Source organism: Colius striatus, chromosome 11, assembly GCF_028858725.1.
Source record: "Colius striatus isolate bColStr4 chromosome 11, bColStr4.1.hap1, whole genome shotgun sequence".
Taxonomy (NCBI): Eukaryota; Metazoa; Chordata; class Aves; order Coliiformes; family Coliidae; genus Colius; species Colius striatus.
In genome coordinates this window covers 3,046,508-3,066,376 of record NC_084769.1, presented here as the reverse complement: position 1 = coordinate 3,066,376, position 19,869 = coordinate 3,046,508, and the positions used below count along the sequence as shown (strand labels likewise).

The following is a 19,869-nucleotide window of genomic DNA, read 5'->3' as shown; positions in this document are numbered from 1 at the left end:
GGGGGGGGGGCCCGGCGCTCGGCCGCGCTGGGCCGCGGGCGGCGGGGAGGGGGCGCCGGGAGCCCGCCTGTCACTTTCTGCCCCCTCTCAGCGTCGGGGGCTTCCCCCCCGCACGGTCCTGCCGGAGCTTTGTTGTCGCCGGGGCGCGGGTGATGCTCCGGCCCTGGCCCAGCTGCTCTCCCCGCCGACCCCGGGGGCCGCTTCTTCAGACCTTCCCCCGGCCCTCCAACCTCCCTTCCTCGGTTCGGGGCTGAGGAGGGTTAATGTCGGCCTTCGGCTGAAGGTGCGGTGTTGCGAGGAAAGTTCGGGGCCACTCCGGTGGGTGCTGAGCCCCGGCTCGTCTCGAAAGTGTTGTTTTCGTCACCGCGGCGGGGAATGGGGTGGCTGAAATAACGGCAGGGTGCTGGGGAGCCCTCGGGATTTGCTCACCGGGTTGGGCTCAAGCCGTTATTTGACTTATCAAACCCCTGAGGTCGTTAAAGGCCTCGGTGGTACAAAGACCCGCTGGCGAGCTGAACTTCCAGGGATAGTCCAGGAACTGGGCTCGTGATGAATGTCAGCGTTTGCAAGATGGGACTCGGTGTCGCAGGTTGGGTAGCAGTGCGTGCCTATCCTTGGTGGCTGCCTATATTTGGGCACTGATTTGCTCAAATATATGTGTCGTGATCTGTTTTTCCTGTGGCCTTCTGCTGGAAAGGCCAAATGTCTCCATCCACGCGGACAGTGTTGCTGGTTTGTTAGGTGAGGTGCAGCCCTTAGGCTGATCTGACTTGGGTTTGGTTTGTTTCTAAAAGGAAAGTTTACCTGTCAAAATGTCTGAAATTAGATTAAAATGTAAGGGGCCAAACTAAATGCTTAACTCAAGGAAATATTGGAAGAAGCCTCCTGGAGATTTGCAAGGATTCAGAAGTAAGAGTTTGGGCATAAATGCCAAGCTGAAATAAGAGTCCCTTCCTTAAGTAGGATGTTTATATTGAAATTGCTGTCGCCTGTTTGTTTCTGGAGCTTAATTACGTCCCCTGTAATTTTACAAAGACAGTTTAGAGTGCTGAGTTTATTAAGCACCGTGGAGCAGGCAGTACCATGAAGTAAGCCATGAGTATGTGTTTCAGCGGGGTACCGCGGCTAAATGGTGGTCAGCAGAGAACATGTGTCATCCCTGCCTCACGTGGGAAGGGTACCCACAAGAAAGAGCTCTCCTGAAATGCTTTGGTATCTCCCATGTCTAATTTGTACATACGTGTTTTGCGTGGAGCGGCGGTTTTGTGATGGAGCTGGAAAGAGTTTGAGAAAGCCGTAATTTGATGGGGTTGGAAAGAATGAGAGAAAAATATAGTTGGACCAAATCCTTATAAAAGGGTATTGTGAAGAAGAACTGAAGGTAGCAGCCATAACTGTAGTTTGCCATCAGTTTCCTGTAAAAACGAGATGACTTTGATTTTAAACACGTGAGAGAATTCAACAGCAAGAGCCATTGTCAAATAGGCATATAAAAACCCCTCCTTTAAACGTGAGAGCCTCCTTTCAGTTAGCTTACTACAGGCAAGAGAGTTGGACAGCAAAAGACTGTCCAGGAGTAAAGGACACAGTTTTCTTTTCATTCTCTTTTTTCGTGGCAATGCTTCCTTTCTCAACCTGAGATACCATTGATCTACTTTCATCTGTGTGTGGAAACCTATAGCGGCTTCGGGATTACGCTCCCAATGTATGTCGAGCTGCAGATCTTCCTTGCAACTTTCATGACCTACAGCTGATGAGATGTATTATTTATTACAGGGATTTTAACACTTTAATTTCTTCGTGACTTACTGTTAAAAATGGTAGGGTTTGATTTTAATATGACGGCTCAGTAAAATAACCCGAACGGAATTCTAAAGCTGGGCAGAATCATTCAGAGTCTTCTCTTACTTCAAATCCTAGAGATAAAATTACTGAGAGACGCTTCATTTCCATCGGCCTGCAGCTCCTGCAGCCACATCTGTGCTGGAAAAGCTGATCTGCAGGGGATGGGTGGGGAATGTCCCTACTGAGAAGCCTCTAGTGGGGCTGGGAATCAGAGTCATGTCTCTGGTGATGCCCCTGGCACAAAGGTGGCTCAAGATCATCTGGGGCTTCTGGCTGCCACCACAACAGCCTCCGAAGGACTGAAAGAGCTGACGTGGCTTGGGTTAAGGAAGACTGCCTTATCAACAGCCATCATTAAAGGGCAATACAGTTTTGTTTGGGTTTTTGAGCCAAAACTAGTAATTCTTCTCATGTATTCCAGGTTAGCGGCTTCCGATACACTGGGTCAGAGAGATTGTTTTGAATCAGCAAGGAGCCTACCGTGGTGAAATGTAGGCTGTGCTAGATGTAAAGATGCTGTTCGGGCCAGGCTTGTATTTGTCTTGAACAGCCTTTCCTTGGAGTTGGCTGTCTTGCTTTCCTCTGTAGATTAATGTCTTAGTTTCTATTTAGCTTAGATAGGTGGCTGTTTGGAGACAGTCTTTATGATGCAATACTTTCATGACTTCAACTTTTCTTCGATGGCATTCCATTCGTTCTTCTTTGCCTGTGAAGGGATCAGTCTTTCTCCTTGTTTAAGTGCACTGAAGATCTCAGCATAAGTAACTGACCACTCAAAACTGGAATGCCTTGGCTTTTGTCTGGGTTCCTCAGTTCAGATTCTCGGTAGATTATTTTGTTTTCCTACTGCTATCTATGTTCCTTGTGTGTGGAGGATCAACAACTTGAACACGGTCCATAACTACAAAATTAGTTCCTGAATGGGCAGCGAGTGCTTGTTGTGGATGTTTCTCCTGGAAAGCAGGAGGCCAGGGGGGTGGCCCCTCGTGCCCATCTGGAGCCCTGCTAATGTCCGTGTGTCTTTCTGCGGGCTTAGGAGACCACATGCACAAAGCAGCTTGCGAGAGAAGAGTCTATTAATGGCTCAGGACACAACACTTGCAAGTAGCTCAGCTGCTTTTTAAAAACACTGATCAAACTGCAAAAATGGGAAGTTTGGTTTTGTTCTTTGGGGCTCCTTCAGTTGTTCAGGTGCTTGGTTTTCTTTGGTTACATTCTAGGGACTGCATTGGTTTCTGTTTTGTACCAGTGGAAGAAGGTGTCAAGGTTACCATTGATTTCAACAATAAAAAGATACAGGATACGCTTTTTAATGTTCCTGTGCCATTAAGGACTTGTTTGTTCTTTTTAAGAGTTACTTGAATGTTTTCAACCACAGGGTTTCACTGATTTGTCTTTGTATTTATTTTTTGTACTGTTAGGTGGAATAATAACTGCTCCATCACTTTCCAATAGGCCTACAGAGGAGCCAAGGCCTGTATTAGGAATAACATTTTGGTAGAGCATTGGAGACAGATAAAAATTAAAGCAGCCTGAAAGCTGTGGAACTGGAGTTAAATCAAGTGGGATGCTAATAAAAAGCAGCAGTTAAGAAATTAAGAAGTGCTGACTCTTTTCCTTTCTTCAGATTCCAACTTCTTTATTATAGCAGCACCTTTTTGTTTCGTTCTGATGAATCTTCTAACTTTGCACTATTTTGAAGTCAAGGTAAAATTTCCCAAACCCTCTTAGATTACATCTTTATGAAGGATGTGAGTCCATATGCATATATGTTTAGCTGTATACCCAGTACGAGCAGGAGTACATCAAAGAAATGTGAAACCCACATATTTTAGAACAGTCCTGAAAAATTAAAGCAACAATCTGTATTTTGAGCCTCTCGCCTCGGAGTTGTTTTGATGGGGCACCTGGGAACAGGAATCAGTCATTACTGTTAGACAGCTGGTCATAGACCTTTGTGAAAGGAGATGGTCATTTGGATTTAGCTGTGCCTTGGCAGGTGTTGCCATCATGAAAATCACCATTACCTCCTGTTCTTCCAGTGGGAATGATTAAGGAACAATCCCCAGAGAGGGCCTTTGAGTGTTGGTTGGTTTGGTGGGAGCTTGGAAACGTTGTAGAAGGAGATAGGGAAGGCCTGGAGATGCACAGGATAGATTTGTCATAATGTTGTTCCTTTGGGGTTGGGTTGTTTTTTTTCTGGAGATCTGTTTCAAAAGCTTTAAATTTACTTTAAAAATGAAACAGTAGAATATCTGGAAATCACTGCTGTGATTTCTAATCACTTTCTTTATCAAAGAATCACAGAATCTCCAGGGCTGGAAGGGACCTGGAAAGCTCATCCAGTGCAACCCCCCTGCCAGAGCAGGACCACCTACAGTAGATCACACAGGAGCTCATCCAGCTGGGTTTGAATGTCTCCAGAGAAGGAGACACCACAGCCCATCTGGGCAGCCCCTGCCAGTGCTCCCTCACCTGAACACTGAAGAAGTGTTTCCTTGTGTTTCTTTGGAACTTCTTCTGTTCTACTCTGCGTTAAATTCATCAGTGTTCTGGGTTTTTTTTTTCTTCTACAGGAAAGTCTTAAAGTAAGCAAACAATATTGTAAAAATTCTTATCTTGTCACAAATCTGGTAACTAAGACCTCTGGAAGAAAGATGTTAATTACATTATTCCCATATGAGGGGAAGGTGAAGCCCAGGATTTAAAAAATAAAGAGAAATCATCTCATAATTTGAGAATAGTTTACATTTTCAATGACATTAAATCCCCTTTTTTTTGTGACTCACTTAAAGGAGAGTAATCTGAAATGTAAACAGCAACCTAAATATTAGGGCCCATGCTTTGCAGCATCAGTAGGATGGTCTTGCTAAGAAAAATTCCCAAGTGAGGGAACCAGAACAGTTGTCAATTGTTTGCACTACAAATCCTGTTGGATCAAATGGTGATATTCTCAACATTTAGATAAAGAGAGGCTTGCAATAATGTTGCCTTGTACCCTGCTGCCAAAGGAAACAAATGCCATTTAAGTTTGGACAAAAGTAAAAGTCAGCCAAATAGAACCTAGGCCTATATATCATAAATATAGCCAGGCTCACTTTTCCATTCCTAATGTTTCAGAAACATGGAAATGAATCTTCAATTTGCCAATTTTAGACCTTTTTTAAAGTTCTAGTAGATCGTTGCTGACACATTATTTAGGATTATCTGTTGTGACACACTAAAGTCCTTATAAAAATGTGGAAAACAAACGTGGGGTTTGTCTTCATCCTTTAAGCTTTTACTCACGTGCCTTGTGTATATTTACATATCATAGAGCGGTAGGGTTTGGGAGGGACCTTTAGAGATAATGAAGCTGTTTCATGGAGGTCAATTTTCTTTTATTTTATATTATGTAGAGGACAAAGACCCAAAGAAGTTTCTGCTGGATCTTGTCATTGAAGCCCTGGATGAGAGGAACATTTTTTTGGGGGGGGTATTTGGAAAGGTAACAGTGCGAAAGTGACCAAATGAGATACCTGATTAAAGAAACAAAACAGTCAGAAATCTGTCGTGAGCTGCTTTTTTTTGGTACAGAAGTTCCTTTTATCTTTATGGGCTTGGAGACAGAAGAGGGAATACTGTCTCCTATCCCAACCTTTATGGGGAAGAGGCTTGTCTGGAGCCGATGATGAGAAGAATGAGATTTAAGAGGCAGACATGCTGGTATCGATTATTGACACAACTTGTTTCTGTTAGGTGTGACTACTTGAAATTCACAAATCTGCTGCTGTTCCAAAGTTTGGTAACTTTTCTTCACATATTTTTAAGTCTTGAGAGAGAAAAAGACGTTACAAAATATAGTTCTGTTTTGCAAGCATTTGTTTTAAAGTTTTCTGGCTTTTTATGTTTTTTTTTCTTGAAAGATCAGACCATGTTTCTCAAGGACAACCCCCTTTGAAAACTTAAAGTCCTTTTCCTCAGAAGACTCTCATTCATACTATCTTGGGAAAGGTTAGGCTTTTTTAAGATACTCTTTCAAAATACGTTTCCTCCTTTAACATTTTGTCACACAGGAGTTCTTGCCGAAGGGATTCTTGGCCGTTTTAGAAACTGTAATCTAGTTAAAAGGTTTGTTTATGCTTCCCATCTCTGTTCTGCTGATGGTATTAGAGTGCGGGCCAGAGCCAGGCAGCTAACTGTTTATAGCAGTCAAACTTCAATTAAAGCTGCAGCCTTCAGTTTACTAAATATCAATATGTTCATGGCAGCTGCAAATAATTGCAGAAAGGATGAAAGCACAGTGGCAGCCTATGATTTTTCTCTTAAATTCTTTTTCACTTGTTCTTTTCATATTTAGAAGCCTAGACACACGTTCAGATTCGGGAATGCTTTGCACTTTGAAAGACACCATCTATGAAAGCCCGAGATCTATATTTGGGACTGCACCTTCTCAAGGCAAAACGTTCATTGGTTTCAGGGAAGTTTTGGCCTCAATAAGGGCTGGAGAGTGCGTTGCTCTATATTGGAGCAGGCTTCAACTTTTTTCTGCCACTATCATTGCATAGGCTGTTGTCCAAACCCAGTTGACTTTTTGCTGCTGAGGTAGTTTAAATGTTGAGGGCTAAGTCCCATCTTCTCGGGGTGACAAGAATGTTCTGTATTCAGTGGACAATAAATAATTTCTGTGCTGAAAAAACTCCATGCAAACTAATAACACAGATTTCATTTACTACTTTAAACTTCAGGCTGATGTTGGGGTTTAAGGATTATGTATTTAAAAAACATGTGAATTGTTTGGAGCCTTTTAAAACAAACACAGTTTTCCTTGAAGTCTTGACTTGGCGTTATTAAGTAATGAAGCACGTCTGTGTGTGTCGGCCATCTGAACCGTATCTGGCCTGTAGGCTATTGGTTCCTCACCTCTGTTTTAAAATTAGTAAAATCATTTGCAGCATGATTCATTTCTAAAAATGACTTGTCCATCTGTGCAGAGCACACTAGCTATAAAGTTGCAGTGCTCTCTGTGGTAGCGTTGATGGGGTTCTTTTTCTGAAGGTTGCATGACTTCTGTACCATCTTTGTTGTAGCTTTTCTATCACTTTGGCCAAGCTACTGTTCTCTGATAAGTACATCTGTGTTAGCCACCTAATTGGGGTGTTGAATACTGCTATGAAAGGGGATTTCATTTTATTTTTGTAATATCAATATTTGTACTCTTGATATTTTGTTATTAAAAAATCTATATTGTGAAATCTCTAAGGGAAAAAAATAAAGGGTCTACTCTGTTTTCGCTGATGTCAGTACTAAAATATTTATTAACTTCCTTGGGTGCTGGAGCAAGCCCTAAACTTGAATTTTTCATGAGCTCTAACTTCACAAAGGTATTGGGGAATGAGCCGTTCTAACCATGTAATGATCCCAAAAGCTGGTTGTTAGGCTTAATCAACTGGTATGTGGGTTCCTAGTGGATCACCTTACATACATCGCTTTCTTCCTCTGCTCCTGGTTCTTGCTGGTCTTTTTCCCATTGTCCTTTTCTCCAAAACTTCACACTTACGAATCAGTCTTAAGAATTTCTTGTAACTCAAGTCAGTGTCTGATGTAAGACTTCTGCTAAGAATCTGCAGACATGTGGTGAGGTAGAACACAGTGAGCATAGCCTCGGAACTAAAAGTTAAACAGCAAATGGAAAGGTAAGATTATTTTAGTGTAAAAGGACCTTAGAAATGCTTTATGCCATAAGAGTATTCCTGTGTAGGAACTACATCAGTTTTCTTAATTATCAGAGCAATAACTGGGGTTTTTCTTGTCAGAGAATGATAACATGAACTTTGTAGAGCCTCCTGGTTACTGTTTTTTCTGGTGATTGACCAGATTGGTGATTAACTTTATCAAGTATTGATCTATGCTGAGTAGAAATAATTTCTAACTTTATTCTTCTTGGTTTTTTGAAGTTAGGGAGTTTCTACAAACCCCTGAGACACACATCCCATAGAGGAACTGCTGGCAGTGTGTTATTCTGAGTATTGATGTTATCGCATTTAACAAAATGGGGGGAAAAGTGTTAATATTCAGCATTTGCTAATTATGGCAAATTATTCTAATACTTTGTGTGTATTACAATTTGTTTGTACTATCTGTATGTCCAGTGTTTCTGAGCTTCTCTTATAGAAAAAATGAAATACCTCTCAGTTTCTGTTTCATTAGGTACTGTTCAAGATCAATACGTAATGTATGAAAATATTCATTATAATGGTGGTGGATATAAGCATTCATTGCTGACAACTGGGAAACATTAAATTGAAGATATCTCCACTTACTGTTGTCTTGAAAGAAATCGCTTTATAGAGAATTCTGTCTCATGTCCTAACAGGGTCATAGAACCATAGAATGGTTTCAGCTGGCAGAGACCTTTAAGCTCATGGAGTGCAGGCTCTGTCCCAGCCCCATCACCCACCAGTCCATTGCCCTCGGTGCAACATCCACCCGGCTCTCAAACCCCTCCAGCACCTCCCTGGGCAGCCTCTTCCAATGCCTCACAACCCCTACAGCAAAGAAATTCCTCCTCACATCCAGCCTGAACCTCCCCTGCTGCAACTTGAGGCCGTTTCCTCTTGTTCTATTGCTTGTTACCAGGTCTGAACATGGTTGGTCAGGAGGCATGCTAGAGCCCTCCGCAGACCAGGGGTGATTTAGGATTAGGTTATATGAGTCCATATGTTCATTAAAAATCTGCAAATAATTACTATACTTTTTTTAATCCCTCATTAATCCTGTCCAGTGTAATCAGTAATTGTTCTGTCCTCGTTCTGTGTAGACTCTTCGGTCGTTTACTTTTGCTTTACTCACTTTGCTTTGCTCAAATAGAAATACCTAAGAACTTACTAACTATTACTTGGTTGAAGAAGTAATGTTTGGTGGTCAACTCTGTGGCATTTTCCTGCCTGTCAGTAGTGCAATGAGTTTGGAATGCCATGAATAAACCTGAAAGTTCAGAGAAGACATCCCTGGGTAGGAATATTTTTCTTTCTGTGCAAACAAAGGCTGGTGAAGCCTGCTGCACCGGAGAGGCAAGTTTCCTGAAGCTGCAAGGTGCTGCCTGCGGATGTGTGTTCCTGCTCTTCACCCTGGTGTTTGACATTAGGTACACTTATTGTAAGGGAACAGGGTGTTTTACTCTCTCTGAAAGAAAGGAGGATTGTAACTGAAAGTTCCTGTAGGGCCTTGTGGTGTGGGAGTAGGAAGGAAGTGAGTAGTGAGACGTTAGGAAGTAGTAGGCTTTGGGGAGAGGGGTGGTCAGGAGTGGAGCAGCATAGAGGGGAGTGAATGGCAGCGGGGATGCAGCAGGGAGGGAAGTAGATAAAAGCAGAGAGCATTTGAGGAAGAGTGGAAGGCTGGAGCTGGGGGGATGCAAAGGTGGTCAGGACTATCACGAAAGTGGGGAGGCTATTTGGGAAACAGGGACCGTGTGGCTGTGTATAAAGTATTTGCCACGGCAGAGGGAGGAGATCCAGCAACATAAGTGGTGGGAAGGGGAGATGGTGACTATTTAATGGGGGGGAAAAAATGGACAACCTTAGCAAAGATACAGCCATGGGGCTTCATACTTTTATTTTCACACACAGTATTGTCTAGAAAGTGCTGCTTGATCACAATCTTTACATGCAACAGAGTCTCAGGATGATTTGGAAAGGAAAATAAGTAGGCATCTGACCACTCTCAGGCATATAAATAATTTCACATATTGTCTCTTTGTTGCTGCCTAGACTTGGAGGGGCTTAAAGTTGTTACAGGCTTGTTCCTCGAGCATATTGGGACACCAAGCCCCACTGTTTCCAAGTGATAACTGCTATCAGTTGAAAAGAAGTGCTTCAATATCTTTGAGGACTTTGGCCTAGATGTTTAGGCTTCCACGAGTTGAAGTCTCTAGGCAACTAAATACATGACTTGAGTTCAGCTTTTTCTTCTTTGTCTTGCTTCAGTTCTGTCTTGTGGCTGAGGACTCCACGTCTTGGTTGGAGGAAAGCATTGGAGAATTTTGTCATTCCCGTAGCATAAACAGCTCTCTTTGTCAAAGACCTACGTGTTTAAGTTTTCATTAGGAAAAGCATCTCACCATTATATTCTGTAAAGGGTGACTGAAATGCTCAGCATGCCTTCCCTGGCTTGCCATTATTTTGTTTACTTTGACTATATTCTTTCTTACTCCTCTCTTGAGTAAACAATTCGAATCCGCTGCTGTACATTCAAGTCTTTTTTTGTTATAGATTTCTGAACCTCCCTATTTTTCTATGCATCCTTTTGACATCAGATGACCAGAAGTAAACACAGTATTCCTAGCGAGGGGAAACCACTGATTTATATGGATTATTCTAATCCAACATCATGCAAGCAAAATCAAAAAATAGCTTGACTACCTAATGATACAGAAATGCAGAAGGGTTGCCAAAAATGTTAGCATTTGTTAGCTTTACACTTGAGCAAATGCATTCTGGTAGAGAATTTAACTTCTTTGTTTTGACTCTTCAGAGTTTTCAGGCTATGAATTTATTCCACAAAACCAGAAGTGTGTGTTTTATAGTTAATAGAAATAATACAATTATTTCTTAAATTGCTCACATCTTCCTTTTCAGATAAATCTTGCCAGGCTTGCATACACAGGGGCAAACACATTCTTCCATTGAATACAGACAAAAAAGCTTTGCTTTTTTTTTTCTTTTAGTGAACAGAAGCTTTAATATGATGTAGCAGTTTCTGGTTTTGAGACCTTGGTCTGAAATGACCATGGCACAGGAAATAAATTCAGGATACCTTAGTGAAGAAAGGAGTATCTCTTGAATAACATGGGATTCTATGTATTTTGAGTGCTTAAGTATTTCAACAGAAATGGGAACACAGTTTTTTGAGGAACCTGAGCAGAAGTAGGAACCAGATGTGTTGATTTTGTAGGCAGAAAACAGTCTGAATGTTCAGAGTTATCCTCTGGTCCATTTGAATTCAATGATGGACTGCATTACTTTATATGCCACTTCTGGACAGTGTTTTTTCTGTATTTGTCAGTCATAACTGGAGCCTTGGAATTACTGTAATATAGAATAATAGTAATAATGAGGGATTCTTTTTTTTTTTTTCCATTGACTTCTGTGAAAATTATTGTGGACCTAATACAGGGAGATGATTTTACACAGTTCAATAAAGAATCAAAAAAGGAAAGTGCTAATTTATTATGAACAGTAGAAGAGACTTACAATGAAATTGTTGCAGAGCTTAAATTCAAATTGCTGATACTGAGCTATGTTAGCTTCTTAAGCTTGGCTACAAGGGTATATCTTTGCTTGTACAAGAAAAGAACTGATTTTTTCCTTCTTTTTTTTTCTATTCAAGACTTTAAAAATAAAGCAAAAAAGCTAAAAAAAAAAAAAAACCACCAAACCCCCAAATATTTAAAGGTATGTTTTTCTCTCAACTGCAACAGCTGTACAACGTTGTTTCAAGTAAATATTCTGATACAGTTTTGCCAAAAACAAGAAAAAGGGATTTATTCTATCAGCTGAAATAAAATTACCTGCAAACCAGTGATGAGTGAGACATTTTCCCCATGATTCAGCATTTGATGAAAGAAATAAATACTATAAATAAATATTTACTTTAAGTCTGAAAACCACATTTGAGAGGATCTTGTTTTTTTTAATTTAGATTTTTCTGTAGAAATACCCAGATTGATGGATTGTTTGATTTCAGACAGGCTGGAAGGGAATCTAACCAAGTGAAAATACCCGTTCTGCATGAAATATAATGACATGCTCAGCAGCAGGATTGGGCTCTGATAATCTGTCTTATGGGTTTTTTCATTCTTATCCAAAATCTTAAAATCAGACATAATTATTTTAGATAAAAGTGAAGAAAATAAAGTCCTGCAATATTACAGTAGGAGATATTAAATGGGAAATACATGGAGATGTTAAGTATTTAAGAGTGCTGGCCTCATTTTCATTTATAACCTTACATTACTTTTACCGTGACTGTTATTTTATGCTGTATTTTAAAGCAGAATGCCTTTTCTACATTCTATCATCTAGTAAATTTCTTTTATTTACTTTTTCTAGTATTATGCACTGTAATTTGGTGCTATTATTATAATCTTAAATGTTTATAATGTGTTTTCAGTAAGAAAACTTTCAACCAATGTCTGGACAGAACAATCCTTCTGTAATGGTAACTGCTCACCTAAATTTGAAGAGAGTATGTTTATGTGTTTATGTGCTGCTTCATCTGGCGGTGTCATCTCACAGCTTTGCTTCCCTTGGAGATGGCTGGAACTCGAACCTCTCAGAGTGGTGAGCTTATGTTTAGTTGTAAAGTGTAGCGTGTTTTCCTCTATGCAGTGGAAAGAAAGAAGTTTATGACTTGGGCAAAACCTTTTCCTCATTTCTATAGAGACTTTGTTTAGTGTCCAAAACCTTTTTTTGTAAATACAGCTATAGAATACCTAAGGTTATTAAATTCATCTTTTCAAGGGCAAAGGATTTTTTTTTCCACTTCTTTCTTTCTTGATTAATTTTTTTGCAAAAGGGAGCTGTCAGAGTGAACTTTATAGTTTTTCCTTTGTTGAATTGACACTCTATAAAATTTTATTTCAGCAGATTCTATACAAGGAGGAAGAAAACAATAGACCACAAGTAGGGCACAGAAGAAAGTTGCAGGTTATTAAATCTTTTCAAGGAGAAAAGGAAGTAGTTCAGTCTGCTCAAAGAGGTTCCTGTGTCAGCATCTGAGAAACCTGGAAGAGCTTCAACCAACAGTAGGTAAGGAAGGACAGGATGTGAAGGGAACACTGAGCTACCAGCATGGAGGAAAATGGAGATGTTAGCTTATTTCAGAACTGACTTTGCTTTAGATGTCTTCTTGCTCTGCAGTTGTTGAGAAGATTTTGAGTGCACAGATTAAAGAGTGAATGCTGGTGTCTTGAAATAGACATTTTAATTGGCTTTTGGCTTTTTGGTTTTTGGAATGAAATTATCATTAAGGAGAAATGAAAGCAACTGGAGCAATTTGACACTCACACGCCTCTGGGTTTTGGTGGTGTTTCCTCTCTCCATGCTCCTTTCCACAACCATGTATGTTTTACTGAGACTTGTCCCCTCTTCAGGGCATGGGCAGTATTAATAGAATTAGCTATGGGTCATTTGGCCAAAAGACTCATGTCATAACCTGTCAATTCTGTTCTCTTTGGCAGGTGAGTTGGGCATTTAGGCATTTGTACTGGGGCACTGGCGTTGTGCTTTGCACCCCACTGAGATTTCTGAGCTGGATTTTACTGTGTCTCCAGCAGTGAATTTGTCAAAAGGACATCAACATATAAAAACAACAAGTCTTAGGTGTCCTCCCAGCCCTGTGAATTGGTAATGCTTCAGGAACGTACAGGAGACAACCTGGGGTGTGTGTGTTTGGAGTGGGGCAGGTGGAGCCCAGTAAGCTGTGCTGAAGCTGTCAAGTATGTAAGATCAGTCGTGTCCTTGCCAGTTCAGACTTGTGTTAGACTTGCACATACTGTGAGCATAATCCTTTACTCAGATACCATTCTCACAGAAAATTGCTCATAACTTTAGGTGCATGGGCTCGGCCTGGCTAGGTGCTTGGCAGGTACCGACCCTCTCTGGTAACAAGGGTTGATATCAGCATATCTAGAAACTTAGAGCAGTGGCAACATATCTGGAACCTGCTGGCAGAGCCCAACGCTTTAAGCAGTGCTGCCTGTAACCCAGGTGTGTATGGCTGTATCTTGCATTTGCACTTTATTGTTGCTAACTTTCTCAAGTCCTAACTGCTGTAGCCAGCCACTGAATTATTACACTGTGAAAGATGATGTTTGTCGTCCTCAGGCCCTCTTGCACGAATGTTTGCCATCACCTGCTTTAAGATAAGGTACAGCTCATTCAGTTCTATTCTTCATTTCTGCCTTTTCCCAGCCCCTTCCAAACCGCCTTCTGCCACTGTGGAATGGACTGCACCTGCTCAAGAGATGACCTGACGTTTTGAGAGAGTCACAGGGAGCCTTCCACCAATCCCTTCTGACTGTTAGGAGGCACTGGCTCCTCTCAGAGTCAGTTAATGGTGGGCTGGAGGGCTCTGGGTTCTGTAGCTGACTTCTGATGCAAGGCAGTTGAAATGAAAGCATACATGAATAGTGAGAGAACTTTTTATCAAGTCAGTCAGGCATATGTGGAGCTTCTCTGAGACTATGTCATTTGTCCTGTGCCTAGACAGGGAAATGAGAATTATGACATCATGAAAGCAGATGAACATTATCCAGACTGCAATAGTTTGGAAATCAGACCTTATGTTTTGGGGTCTTGTCATTTCTGCACTCAATGGGGATGCTCATTAAATATGTTACATTCAATACACAGTTTATTGAGCAGTGTAATGACAAATAGAACAAGTGTATCAAGTGAGAGCTGGTCTTGCAGAGGATGACCTTGCCTGGATTACTCATGTTCATATCTGTTCATGAAATTTCACCTGTGAAGATTACTGGCTGGTAACAGAGGACTCAGTTAGCTGTGTTAACTCTCTTCCAGGAACAAATATTACATGGTTGTCTTGGCAAAGTGTACAACTTCTCACAGCTGGGAAGACCTGCCATTGATTTATTTAGTCAATGGTAGGCCTATACTTTCAGAACAATGTGATTTCTAAGAGCAATATTCCAATGCTGTTTCAGAAGATTTTGCCCTCTTTACACTCAGTGACTACCACAGAGTCCCTGGTACGACCATGCTTCAGTTACAAACCCAGCAGTTATGGCATGATGTGCACTTCATACTGAAGCTAAAAACTTGCCATTTGAATGCTGCTAAGGCAGGGCGATCCTTGTTGCTGTGTCATGTTGTGCTCTGCACCACAGAAAGTATGTGTGTTATTGTTTTAATCTGAAGTGGACAGAGGATGCTGCTGCACACAGGCACATTTCAAATGGGAACAACTGCCCACGTGTGGGCTAGGTCCAGGTGAGCAAGGCACACTGCTTTACCTTCATGTCTTTGCCTTGCATGAAGATGTGAGAAAACCTGATGTGGTGGTAAGGAGAATGTACTGTTGTCTTTCATAGTCTTTGTGTTTGGATATTTTAACATTCTGGTATTCCAAACCCTTAGACTCCTCAATAACAATGTGGGATGGGTGCAGTTTCCTGATTGCTCTTCCAGAACTTAAAATGACTTTGTATTTAAAAAACAAAACCAAAAAAACCCAAACAATTTAAAAAGTACCAAGACATTAAACTTAGCAAAAGTACACGGGAAGGTGTTCTGGTTCCTTGCCCACTGCTGTGTTCATAGTTAGAACAATGAAATAAACCAAAAATGGATGTGAAGTTGTCCTTGGAGAGATTCTACAAGGAATCCAGAATACTGACTTCTGCATTTAGACTTTGACTGGATTTATATATTCTGTGTCTTTTCTAGCACAGATCAAAGGATCAATGATATAATCTACGAAGTTAGACCTTATTTTCTCTCTTTGAGTAAGTGGTATCTTAAATTTTTACCAGAGGGGTTGGGGAGCTTCTTGAGAAGGAGTGTTTGTCCTCTGACCGTTTTGGATTATAAGGCCAGAATAAATACGGAAGGGAGAGCACACCAAATCTATAAAATATCAATCTGAGTAGAACAAAAGGATTCATTTTGTCTCCTAACAGAAAAATACTCTGATTCTTCCCCACCCCCAACAGAAGGAATAAATGAACAAAGAATTCCACTGAACTAAGACACCAACAGAAGCAGAAAAGGTGAAAAGCCACTGCCAGTGAGGGAAGGCGAAAAGGAGGGTCATAAATGATTTGTTGTGTGGTACACAGGCTGTTAGCACTGTTAATGATTGAACTGTTTATTGGGGGATTACAAAGGGTTGGTGGGCTGCTCTGCTAAGGAATTCCACTGAGTCTGACAGAAAGGAGCAAAAGTAATGGTAGCAGGATGCTGAACTAGGACTCCAGGTTTGCCAGCAGAAATCATCCTCCCTGCTGAAGCTCCCCAAGCCTGGTGAGGAGCCCAAATACAGTTGCTTTCTGAGCCCTCCTTTGCTTAATTCGAGGACAGGACATACTGAGAGCAACTGAGACGCTCCTCTGATGTTAATAACTATATAGCACTGTTCAGTTACCGGTGTGATAGAGTTACAAGGAGCGTGGAAGTTCACAGAAATATGCAGAAATACTTGCCAGACCTGTAAATCTAGTTTGGGGGTTGGGTGTTTTGGGATTTTGTTTTCTAAGGGTTTTTAATAAATTCAGACTTCACAAAATCAACTGATTGTTACATATTTGCCCTTGTTTTGAGTCCATCTCTTGTTTTGAGTTGCTAAAGGAAAATTGTATTGCTGATATCTTTGCAGATAAAAACATCCAGCTTGTTACTTGTAATACCCCCCCATAACTGTAGCATTATGGTTTAAAAACTGGTAGTCACTTCCCCTATTTTACCCCACCATAATAAAGATTACAACTGCCACTTGCTCCACTGCAGGTCTGGCTGCTTCTCGTCTGGTTGTTTTTTAGGCTCACTGACTCATATTCTCTTCAGTTGTGTCCCCACGGGTGGTGACCTTAAAGATGACTCGGAGGAGTACTGTGACTTGTTCTGTGTTTTGTTTTGCTATTCCAGTCTGAAATCGTACTGCTCCTGTTCATAAACCTATCATGCAGAATCTGATCATGAGGTCTATATTTAGAAATCAGGGAGGAACCTTTCAAACTCCCTGTAGTAGATGGGAAGAGGAGGAATACCCAGCCTTGTCATTTCCCCCCAGAAGAGGCTCTTCAGTCTCTAGAAACATATCTGAGGTTGTGCAGCAGTACGATCATTCAGTGCCTGTGTTCACGATTGAAGTAAACAAATACATTTTTCTGATAGTTTCTCCCAAAGTTATGGACTCATCTTTACTCTTACCAGCTCTTCTACGTTTTTTCCTCGATGTTTGTCTGCAGAATAGACAGTTGTTGTCAGCTGATTCATGTAGATCATGCAAAATGGTGAAAAGATAAGTTTAAGCAGTGCTGGTTCTCAGCATCAGAAGATTAGGGGAATACTGAGGAGATAGGAAAGATGGCACATCTTGGCCATTGTAGGAATTGTAGGAGTATTTAATGTATCAAATTACACCCCCCCCGCCCCCCCCATTTGTGCAAAAATCGTTAATCCAAACCATGTGTTTGTATGTGCTTTTATTTTACCTATTGATGATATGAAGTCTGGGGCAAAACACCTCTGCAAAACTATTTGTGCATTCTAAATGAGGATTCAACAACAATCAAGCAAAATTCATCATCTGCCTATCAAACTACTCTGAGCTCTGCTTTTGCTGTAAGTTTATGCTTACTGGGGCAAACCTGAGTATCATAACTGAAGTGAAGCAACTGTTAGTGGCTCACTGTTGCAGTAATTTGAGCTGATTCTTGCTGTGGAGGTGAGCAATTGCTTGCAAGGAAGCTCTGGACGGTTGAAAGTTGTTCTTGCAGCAAACTATGACGGTATTTGGTATGTGTGCTGTCTGCTCTTGGTATGCTATCTTCTGGGGCTGCTTTGCTCCTTCATAATATAACACACGGTATAGTAAATGCAGAAGTATAATGGAATGAGTAAGGTAAATGTCACGTTTTGCTTTCATTTTCCTCAAAAGTTGATGTAAAATGTTTCATTAAACCTTAGTGTATGAAGGCAGAGATCAACACACCACTTGGCTGTGTATGTTTAAGTTCATCTGTAAACACGATTTCGGAGAAATAATGCTTATCCTTTCCCCACAGAAAAAACCCACAAATCTGCTTCTAAAAACTTGTGGGTTTTTGCAGCTGGTTTTGGACACTAGGAAGAAGGGCAAGTGGATTGTCCTTACCTAGCATTTCAAGGCACCTTTTAGGAATGTTTCATAGTACAGTTGTGTTCTGCAAATGCCATAGTACCCATACTGAGAAGTGATTTGTGCTTCTTCTGAACTAGCTGGCATTGTTAGCAGTAAGTTTGCAATGAAACCTCACTGGCTAAACTTGGGGTTAGTAGCTAGAGTACTAAGTAGATGAAGTTTAGTCCTTCTCCCTGTAGCTGCCCTCTATTCCCAGATGTCCTCAGACATCCATTCCAGAAGACAGTCAATACTTTGGGCATGTCTCACCACTGAGTATGGTGCAAAGAAGATGCCCCAGGCTGCCTCTGAACCAGGCTGCTCTGGGCCTAGAAGGACCTGCTGTGTTAGCATGTATCCAGGATGACAGACCTCACCAGGGTCACCCAAAGACCTCCCAGGCTTCAGTGCTCAAGTTGGAGTGTGTCTGTATTGTCCCAGTCATGCAGGAGATGAGTGATAGTATCGCATTTTCTTCTTTTATGTGTGGGTATTTAGAGATGGGAGATTGTTGCTTGTTTTCCCATACAGTGCAGGAAGTTTCTCTGGCATTAAAGCACGTTGTCTCAGTTTGGAACTTTTCCTTCTTAAACCAAAGGTCCTTTCTGCAAAAGAAATGTTAGGGAAAAGTGTTGTTAAATCAGAATGCATGTACGAAACGATGGCTGGGTCCCCACCCACAGTTTAAAAAATAACTACAGAGAGTAGTACTGTTCAGAAACAGCAAAATCATTGTGTGGAGATTTTAAGTGGTAGAAGGTTGCTATTGCCTGTTCTAAGAAAATGCAGAGGAGAATGAATGTCTGACTTCAGAGGAAAACTTGAATTACAAACATGAAACACTTAGGTCCTGGCCAAGCTTTTCAGTTACTAGCTGTGTACAGTGCTCTGTAACGTACAAATATGAATTTGTCATAAAGACCCAGTAATTTGGAAAGGAAACAGGCATTGCAAGTGTATCTGGAAGAGGAGTTCGTAAACACAGAGAAGTTTTGTGCTGGAACCTCTCTGAAAATGAAGGTGTGGTGGCTGCTTTTTTATTACCTGGTGGAATCTGATTCTTAACCATAGCTATATTTCTAATTAAAAAACTAAAAGGTAGTTACTTGGTGCCATGCTGTGGTTCCTTGATAAGCTGGAAACAAACCACTGGATAAGGGTCTGAGTAGAGACTTCTTCTAAGTGCAGCTTCTGTGGAGATGAAGTACACCTGAGCAGGTTCCTCTTGGAAGTGATGGAGGGATGGATGGAGCAGGTTGGAGGGATATTACTCTTTGGTTGTTCATTTCCTTTCTTTTTCAGTTCAATTCAGACGTGTTAATGAAGTAATCCTCATTGATCCACCTTCTGGGGTTTTTCTAACGGCTTACAAAAATTCCTCTGGATCACTTATTTACCTAGAGCTGTCTTGTTAGAATCTCAAATGAATAAGTGCCATTGTTACTGGAATCATGTGTACTTATGTCTTGCTACTGCAAGTACTTGTGTCCCTATCCCTGGAGATATTTACAAGCCACGGAGCTGTGGGGCTGAGGTTTAGTAGTGACCGTGACAGTGCCGGGGGAACGGTTGGACTCTATCTTCAAGGTCTTTTCTGACAGAAACAATTCTGTGATTCTTCAGCCCCTATGGACAAGGATAGGTGCTGTTTTTATTATGAAGCATTTACTTGAAAACAGGCGTGTTCCCCTAGTCTGTATGGCTGGCTTGCTAACATGGCAGTTCTCTGTTCATCTATCACACAAGTCATCTCTATGAACTTACCAAAGTTTGAAGGGAGAGAGAGCTTCTCCTTCCCATGTTGCCTTTCCTTCTTAGTTGTTTGACTTTCCTGGCCCAGAAACTTTAACATTGTACTAATACTTAAGGAAAGGGCTTAAGCATCTTGGCACTCTTCAATGTTTGTCAGTACACAATTCATCTGTAGAAGACAGCAATTACATGTTTCATGTGTGGGATCGCTGCTGGGGATGGGAGAGAAGAACATAAAAAAGCTGCCAGTTAACTTTTTGCTTGTGTCAGTGCTCATGCTAGCTCATGGAGAGCAGAGTCACATCTCAAAAGGAAACAGAAAGGGAAAAGCTCTGACACGAGCCTTTAGGAGTCAGAACTCCTGTGTTTCAGCCATGTGCTCAAGTGACT

General features: G+C 41.2%; 1 protein-coding gene across 10 annotated transcripts in view; it reads left to right on the top strand.

Moving 5' to 3' along the window:
- MBD5 (methyl-CpG binding domain protein 5) overlaps window positions 1-19,869 on the top strand; it is a 138,542-nt gene that overhangs the window by 598 nt on the left and 118,075 nt on the right. The gene's annotated exons all lie outside the window — the stretch shown is intronic.